The following is an 8,298-nucleotide window of genomic DNA, read 5'->3' as shown; positions in this document are numbered from 1 at the left end:
ATACGGGGGCCTAACTCATGCTGCTCTGAGACGCACTAGGGTTGTCACACCGACCACCTCTCCTCGGGCCCCCAAACAACCCTGACGTCCAGGCCACAGGACAAGCCCACGAAGCCCTCGGTCACCACCAGGCAGTCTCGAGCAGCAGCACGAATTAGGCCATGAGTGGGCTGAGAGTTCTGCCCTGTCATCTTCTGCCCCACCGCTCTGCCCACCCCTTAATGCTGGCAGACCCCGATTCTGTTCTCGATCCACCCCCCAGGAAGCAGAAACCCCGTTAAAGGTGGCTTCGCCACACCCCCAGGGTGAACCTTCCGAGGCTGGCTCAGAGAGGCCCCTGGCTGCATTACCAAGGCCGTCCTCCCTGGAGAATGTCCTGGAGGCTGCGTGCGGTGGATGGTCTGCTTCCCAGACAGCCTCCGAGCCCGTCGGCCCGCGTGCGTGCTGTCGCAGCCACTGCCACTGCCACACGTCCCCAGAACTGCCCGTCCCAGAGCCGCAGGAGCTCTGCGATAAAATGAGATTCTCGGAGGTTCTCATTTCTTCCCTACGACGTTGCTTTCTCGGGAGAGTCTAAGTCAGCTGCCATGCATCTATTTTCTTGAGAGGTTCTAAAATTTCATTACTATCTATAGCATCCTAGTGGACTTGAGCTTTTATAAAAATTAAAATTTCCTGCCATTTTCATTGGCTTTCAGGAAAGAGCTATAGTAAGCGGCCACCTCCAGCTGCACGGAATGCTGCACCACCGCGGGCCGTCAGCTCGGATGCAGGCGACGGACAGGGAAAAGCAGCCAGCGCCACACCGATGCAGCTGGCTGCGAGGCAGAGTGAGGCCGCCTCTTCAGCAGCAGGAGGGACGGGGGTAAGGGCGACGAATGAAGGAAACATGAAAAGCAGACACGGAGACACGCTAAGGATTCGTGGAGAGAGGAATGATCTTTATTCAGCTCGTTCATTCCCCGGTTCATCCCAAAGCTTCACACCTCACCCTCCCACTTTCAAAACAAGTCACACAGAATGGGGGCTCGAAACGCCACGTCCTCACCCCACAGGAACACTGTCACCACCCTTGAAAGCCGTGGGTTGCAAACGCTTTTAGAGGCACGCTCTCTTCAAACCAGAAACCCCCCTAAGTAAAAGAGGCTCATCCCGCAGTTTAACCCTGAGCCACACTGTGGGTGCCTCCCGAGGGCGCCGGGGTCCCCCAGAGCGGTTTCAAACTCCCGTTTTGTACAAGGCCCTCTCTCCAGCTCATCCGACTGTCCGGAGAGCCAGCGGCTTCTACCTGAGACGCACACACAAAGGCTTCGCACGGCCACCTCGGCCACCCATTGAGATAAGCAGTCCACAAAATTAAGGCATTCGGGAGGAATCACAGGGGAATAAAGCGTCTAGGAAAGTCACAGCAACGCGCCAAAGGTGTCCATGCACTTTCAACAGCTCTTCACCCACTCACGGTGGCCGAACCCGCGCTCATCGCCACAGCCGAAAGGAGACGCTGGGGGTCTGCGGTCAGTCCCTTCGGAAGTCCACAGGGACATGGGCCCCGGAGCAGGTCGCACCTCACGTGCCCAACACCAAGAAGCAGCGGGGGGCCGGGGGGGCCACTGTGCAAAGCCCGCAGGCGGAGCGGGACACCGCCGGCTCGGTCACGGCAGCAAACTGTGGTTTACACACGCAAGAGCTGCGCTCACAAATATCACACTCGAACTGAATTTGTGCACGTTCATACGTTACTTGGTAGAAATCTGAAATCAAAGTAACTTTAAAAAGGAGGGGTCCCCCTGCATCCCAGGCACTGAGCAACCGACGACATTTTAAGGCAACAGAAGCCCCTGCCCCCGCCTCGCGTCCCCAGCGTTCGCTACCTGCCGGGGGCTTACAGCGTCCTCGGCACGGCCTGCGCCTCCCGTGGAGCCCTCCTGGGACGTGAACCCGCCACCGCGTAAGCACGCGCACCAAGGGAGTCGCGTCGGGGGAGGGGGACGCGAGGCCTCTGTGAGCCAGGGAAAGAAGGTCATGTGGCCAAAGGAGCCACTTCCAGGAGGGAGATCCGAGCTGGCGGGGAGCCCAGGCCCCTCAGGACTGGTCACCGAGTGCTGGCAAGCGGCCAGGGGAAGAGAAGCAGAACCGCGGGCCCTGGGCCAGAAGACCCCGCGGGCACCAGCGCCGACATCCAAGGGTGCACAGGCGGTCTGGAGAAGCCTCGCAACTTCCTAGGAGTCTCCCACGGGTTCGGGGGTGGCCGCCGCAGGGACGCTGGCTCTGCACTGCCCAACACGGCGCGCGGGCATCTCGGAGGTGGCCCCGGGACCAGCGGGCAGCAGGGCACGATGCCCTTCGACAGCATGCGGGCCGGTACAGGGATCCGAGACGGATTTCTCATCAGCAAGCAGCGCACCCTGCAGCTCGACTGGGCCCTGACTCCGGGTTTCAGACACAGGGAAACCTAAGTTTGCAGCGAGACAAAAGGCAGCCAACATTCTGTTTGACCCATTTTTTTTTTTAATAAAAATATTGCTCTCTATTATCCCCTTCATTACATTAAAGGACATAATCTCAAAATACAAGACAACCTTTCAAGTTGAATAAACTTAAACTCATAGGTGAACACGTGTCCTTATACTTCTGACCTGCACAGGACCAACGTGCCCAAGGCCTATGCTGAAGGGCCCCAGGACTCTCGCTGCCCTATGGGCCGCAACGTCAAGCCCAATCCCCAAGGTCACAGGCTCTTCCAGCACCACCGTCGATCGCCTCAAGTGCATACGCACTGAGAAGGGAGACAATGGTCACAAGGACAGCAGTTTCCATGTCCCACGGACTGCAAGAGTACAAAGCGCTTTCGCAGGCGTGCCCTGCGTGTCCTCACGAAAGCTCTGTGGGAAAGGCACAGCCAGGGGCCTGCCCGTCTGTGGACGGGACCTGCCCGAGGCCACGCGGCAGCAGAGCACAGGCCAGAGTGCACTCTGGCCCATTCCCCTATGCCCAGGGCCACGTTTGCTGCACGCTCCTTTCTGCTTCTGCATGAGCCTTTTACTTGAAGAATCAATTCATGGATAGGAAAAAAAAAAATGACGGCGCTTAGGCCTGGTAACAGAAACATAGTCAACATTAGGAAATTGCTAAGTGTCCTTTCTTTTTAAAACTACCTGTCCAACAAGAGCACGCTGACTAAAACTAACCAAACGTCAAATCAGAACAACAAACACTAAAGAATCGCTGCTTTAAATGCTTTTCTGGAAGAAGACAGGACAGACAGACAAACAGACATATATAAATAACATGATGTGAAAAGGCACAGACGTGTGACGTGGTGGGTTCAGGAAATATATTCAAACAGCCCACCCAGGGAGCCGAAGCTGAACCCTCAGAGGTAACAGCACTGCCCGCGCTCGCCCCCGCCGCCCACCTGTCCACAGCAGCCAAGCCCGGAATGCAGGACTGTGTCGCACTGAAGAGGACATTTTAGGGATTTTCATTAAAAACTAATCAGCCTTCTGTACCGCTTCTGCAAATACGCCTGGTGCACGCAGGGGCTCACTTGCACTTTGTCCTACTTGCACGCTCCACCTAAGTAACAAATGTAACTGTTTGCACCCCAGCAGCTCCTGCTGCCTGTAACAATTTGTAACCCTTAGCCCTTAGCAACTCCCACCCTTCCCAATGTTACCACTTGGAATCTACATAGCAACTCCCACGGTCTGTAACCATCTGAGTTCAAACCAACTCCTCAGCTTGTGTAAAAGTCTTGTACATAAGGAATGTTGCAGCTGCGCTCCCTGCCCCGATCTTCAGAGCACCGGCTCCTCTGGGACTGCGCGCAATAAACCTGAGTTCTCCTTCTCTCCGAGTCACTGCTTGGTTTTTCACTGGCCTGGGTTTGGGATTTTTCCACATTTTTGGAGGCCGCAGTGAGATTCCAACCATGCCGGCCCCTTGAGCCACCGGTGGCTCGGCCGAACCGAGGCAGAGGGGTTCCAAGACGCCTGAGGAGACGCATCGCCTGAACATTCGGGTTCTCTTTCGGATCGGCGCCCTGACTCCCCGGGACGGCTGAGCTGCCCAACCAGACTCATAGGAGGTTAAGACTAATTCACCGGAAACAGCCACCGGAGGGAGGTACCAAGGTAAGACTGAAGAAAGTAAGCTGGCTGAGTCAGGTCCCGGGACAGGCCCCTTCAGGTCCCGCCACCAGACGGAAGACCTGGACGCGGCTTCCTGGTCTTCAGAGCACAGACAGTGGTCAGGGAACCTGACGAGTATCCCAGGTCGGGGGGACGCACCATTCAGCCTGATGGACGAATGAGCTTCCCCGGCGGGGAGGCGTCGGGCTGAGGCAGGACCCCGCTAGCTGAAGAGCATCCGGGGGGAGGGGAAATGTTGTAACCTAATGTGTGACTGTGTGAATGAGCGGCCTGATCAACTTGATCGGTCAGGTACGCGTTTGTAGCCCCACAGGTGGGCACCCTTAAGGTCCCCTGAAGGCCGCGACGTTCGTGTGGGCTCGCTCTGCGTTTCCATGGTGAACGGCATACGGTCTATGGTGGCACCAGACTAGTGTCCGATCGTCAGTCACAAGGCTGAGTCCGCTACGGCTAAGCGTCACCCGCGAGGGGACACGGCCAGACGAGCACTGAATGGTCTCCTCTGTGGAGGGGCATCTGTTTGTCTCCTCCCTTGTCCGTCTTTGCGTCACCGTTGCAGGGTGGGATAAGTCTGAACAACACTAAGTAAAGGGGGAGCTCCATCACCCTCCGGAGGGCAACCACGCTCCCGCCACGGTAGGGGGAGCGGCTGCCTGCTCCCCAGCGCGCGCACTGTTCGGGAACGATGGGAGGCTGTAACGACAGAGAGTGACCGCTGAGGGACTAAGGCGGGGCCTTGCAAAGAAGCAAGAGTTGAGCCCCAATTGCGGTTCCACAGGCGAACCTCATACGGCTTACGGTGGCCCCACTGGATCTCCGTGAGGGGTCTGCTCCGGGAGACCGTGGTCCGGGTCGGGGGTTTAGACCAACCCAGCAATACTAAGAGGCGCCTGAAATTTCCACGAGGGAAGCGGCTGGAGACGGACAAAGCGAGTGGCGTCCCCTCCAAATTTCCCTGACCCCACCTCCCACCCCCTTTGTGGCGTGACTGTCGTGAGAGGCATGGGAGGGACCTCGGATCAACGGAAGGAAAGGAAGAGTTTTTTGGGAACAGGAGGTATAAGGTCTGGTGACCTGTTTGAAGGAAATTAGAAGGTGTTTGCCTCAGAGCAAAAGAGGCACCTGAAGGAATAAGGAAGGTCTGAGAGTTCTGTGGAGATTGTGGAAGGTCTGCGAAGGGAAATCCAATCCTGAGAGGAAATGTTCTAAGAGAAGGTGTGGGAAAAGGTCTGTAAAGAGGTTTGGAGGAGAAAATTCTACACAACTAAGCTAAACGAGACTGGGAATTTAAATGTGGACAGTGAGCTGATGTCAAATTAGAGCCGTGTCTGCTGCTCGGTAGACTCCGTCTGCCACTAACGTTACGAAGAGGTTTCTGAGGAGGAAGACCAGGCTTCTGTACGCTGTCAAGTGAATCTCGGTGATCTGTATCGCTTTAACCAGTTTTGTATTGCTGGAACTTTAGAGAATGTACTAGTAATGGCTGCTGCGCCCAATTTTCAAATGAAGCCACCTCAGGCAAACACGGGGGAGGTTCCGATAAGCCAACTGTGTTAATTGTATGTTGGAAAGTTTGAGAAAGGTTTCTCAGTGAATTACGGGGTCAAGCTGATCCCAGGAAAGCGTCATACTCTTTGTGAGCTTGAATGGCCCACCTTCGGGGTAGGTTGGTCTCTGGAGGGGACCCTAGACCTCTCCACAGTGAGGACAGTATACCGGGTAGTGACAGGCACCTCTGGACATCCAGACCAGTGGCCGTACACAGACACGTGGCTGCAGGTCGCTACTGGTGCTCCCCTGGGTCTGGTCTGGCGCGAAGAGGCAGGGACAGAGTGAGGTTCTTGTGGCCCAACCGACTTAAGAAAAGAATAAGAAAGTGTCAGCAAAAATGACCCACCAACGGGACCCCGGGGGAGACCCACGTTCCTCCTACCGCGGCACATCTCAGCAGCGCGCCGGTCCCCACGCAGCCACTCTCCTCGGTTATCAGACAGCCCCGCGCGGCGACCTCACTGCTGTCAGTGCCAGCGCTGCTCGACGCGCCCGACCCGCCCCAAGGCTTCCGGCCCGGCACCAGGTCCTCTGCCAAGTTCAAGTTCAACTCCTTAGATCATTCCGCCTGGTAGGGAGGGCCAATGTCTCGTAGAAGGCGCAGGCCCAGCTCCAGGGCCGGCTCCACAGCATGTTCCGAGTCCGCGACTCCTCCACCTGCCCCGGAGACTGTGTGCTGTCCGTGTCCGAGAATTCATGGGTCTCCCACTACCCCGTCAACTCGCTATCCAACCAACCACTGTTTTAAGATCGAGGGCCTAGAATTTGACAGCTTGCCAGCCCAGATAGAGTTTTATGACTCACTACCTGAACACCGCCACTGCAACGGAGCCCGCGCCCAGGGATCCAAGCCCATCGGAATATGTACGAACTCTCTGTGACTTTCCTGGAAATAGTGCTCCTTTAAGAAGGGAGAGATCCTGGTAATAACAAAGAAGCCTGAAGAGCAGTGGCGGAGTGCCCGGAACAAGCACGGCCAGGTTGGGATGACTGCCGTTCCTGTTGTCGAAAAGCTTGTGAGATCCCCCCCACATAGAAATAATGCCGAAAAGTCCAAGTTAGCCACCTCCCAGTAACAACAACTGAGGAACAATCAGACTAGGAATAGCCAAGCTCCCTGATCCTATGCTCCCTGATCCTATGCTCCCAGGAGCCTATGGTCACAGCAGAACCGGGGAGGTGGGGGGGAGGGCGAGGGGGGTTGGGCACCAATCAATGACTTTTACAGTAGATACTCAATACCACAGCCAAACACCAAGAAAGGAGTCCATAAGTTCTTAGGAGCAGCTGGATTCTGTCAAATCTGGAAACCAGATTTCTCTAAGATTACCAAGAACCCACCATCAGGAAAATCCATGAGTCCGTGTGTACATTTAGTGTCTGAAATAGTTCAGACCTTGTCCACCGCTCTAGGAAGCTCCAAGAGTTGGGACCTGAACCGCAACCCCGCAGGCCGACTTGGTACCAGAGGTCTTTAAGGTGTCCAATCACTGGGACTGGGCAGAAAAGGAAGCAAAGTACAGAAAGGGCGCAAATTTTAGCTGCCATAATACAAGGACCATCTCGAGGTGACCGTAGGCAATAAAACCCTTGCAGGCCTGGGGGGCCTTGATCTTGGTTGGCCATGAGTGGCACTGTTGGGACTGAGGCACAATCAATGTGCAAACTGCAGAAGGAAGGGCATTGGAAGGGCGAGTGTCCATCCAGCCCTGGGAAGCCGGGGAGGGTGGACCTCATAAGCCCCTGCCCCACACAGCAAGCCTCTCGTGAAAGGGTTGTCCTCTCCTTTGACAACGGAGGCCCAAGCCCTTGCAAGTTCCAGTCCTACAGAAGTCCACTGCGACCACAACAGTGGACCCTCAGGTCACCCTCGACACTGCGAGGAGGAAAAACTGAATTTTTACTAAGTACCAGAGCTGCCTACTCTGTCCCGACCCATCCCATCGGCCTCTCTCTCCAATGCTAAATGCATAGTGACAGGAATAAATAATCAGCCTAATGTAATTTACTTTTCTCACTGTAGGACCAGGATCAGTGATGAAGTTCTCTGCCACGTATCAGGATCGGGGTCCAGTGCAGAAAACGCACTGTCTAGAAAATTAGGATGCAACCGAAAGGGGGCAGCATTTGCAGGGAACCGAAGGCTAAACCATTCGCCTCTATGTCAGGGTTTCCTACCAGCAGAGCAACCACCTCCCTGCACTATGCCGAGAGTCAGCCCTCAAGGCAAACAGAAAGGGCCCTTAGGATAGGCCGCAGATATCAGGGAAAGTTGAACACATGAGCCGGACTCTCAAAAACCACTCTAGCTAAGCTTTGTCAGAAGAGCCCAAGATCCCGCCCAAATTAAGGCAGAAAGAGAAAGAGCTCCATGAGACCCCAGCAGGCAGGGCCTACGACCACTCTCAGCGGGAAACAGATACAGAAGAAGAGACCTTCCGTCCCTCAACATCCATGTTAGTAATAAGAGGGTTCGTAGCTCTTTGGAAAGAGTTAAGCAGGAAAATTAGTTAAAAGACCCTGAGGTCATCTTATCTTAGAAGGGGCCCGCAGGAATCCATCATGCACCCCAAGACCTTCAGGCTACAGGAAAGGT

At 55.4% G+C, this 8,298-nt stretch overlaps 1 protein-coding gene and 1 pseudogene across 1 annotated transcript in view; one reads left to right on the top strand and one right to left on the bottom strand.

Annotated features, from left to right (window-relative positions):
* Window positions 1-920: 920 nt before the first annotated feature.
* ASB1 (ankyrin repeat and SOCS box containing 1) overlaps window positions 921-8,298 on the bottom strand; it is a 41,403-nt gene continuing 34,025 nt past the window's right edge. The window contains exon 6 of the mRNA XM_015587841.2: window positions 921-2,452. The gene's annotated coding sequence lies outside the window, so the exon portion shown is untranslated. The remainder of the gene's footprint in view (window positions 2,453-8,298) is intronic.
* Window positions 6,044-7,042, top strand: LOC112478323 (annotated as a pseudogene).

This window comes from Pteropus alecto, unplaced genomic scaffold, assembly GCF_000325575.1.
Source record: "Pteropus alecto unplaced genomic scaffold, ASM32557v1 scaffold143, whole genome shotgun sequence".
Classification (NCBI taxonomy): domain Eukaryota; kingdom Metazoa; phylum Chordata; class Mammalia; order Chiroptera; family Pteropodidae; genus Pteropus; species Pteropus alecto.
The sequence above is the reverse complement of the archived record's forward strand: the minus strand, read 5'-3'. Positions and strand labels throughout refer to the sequence as shown.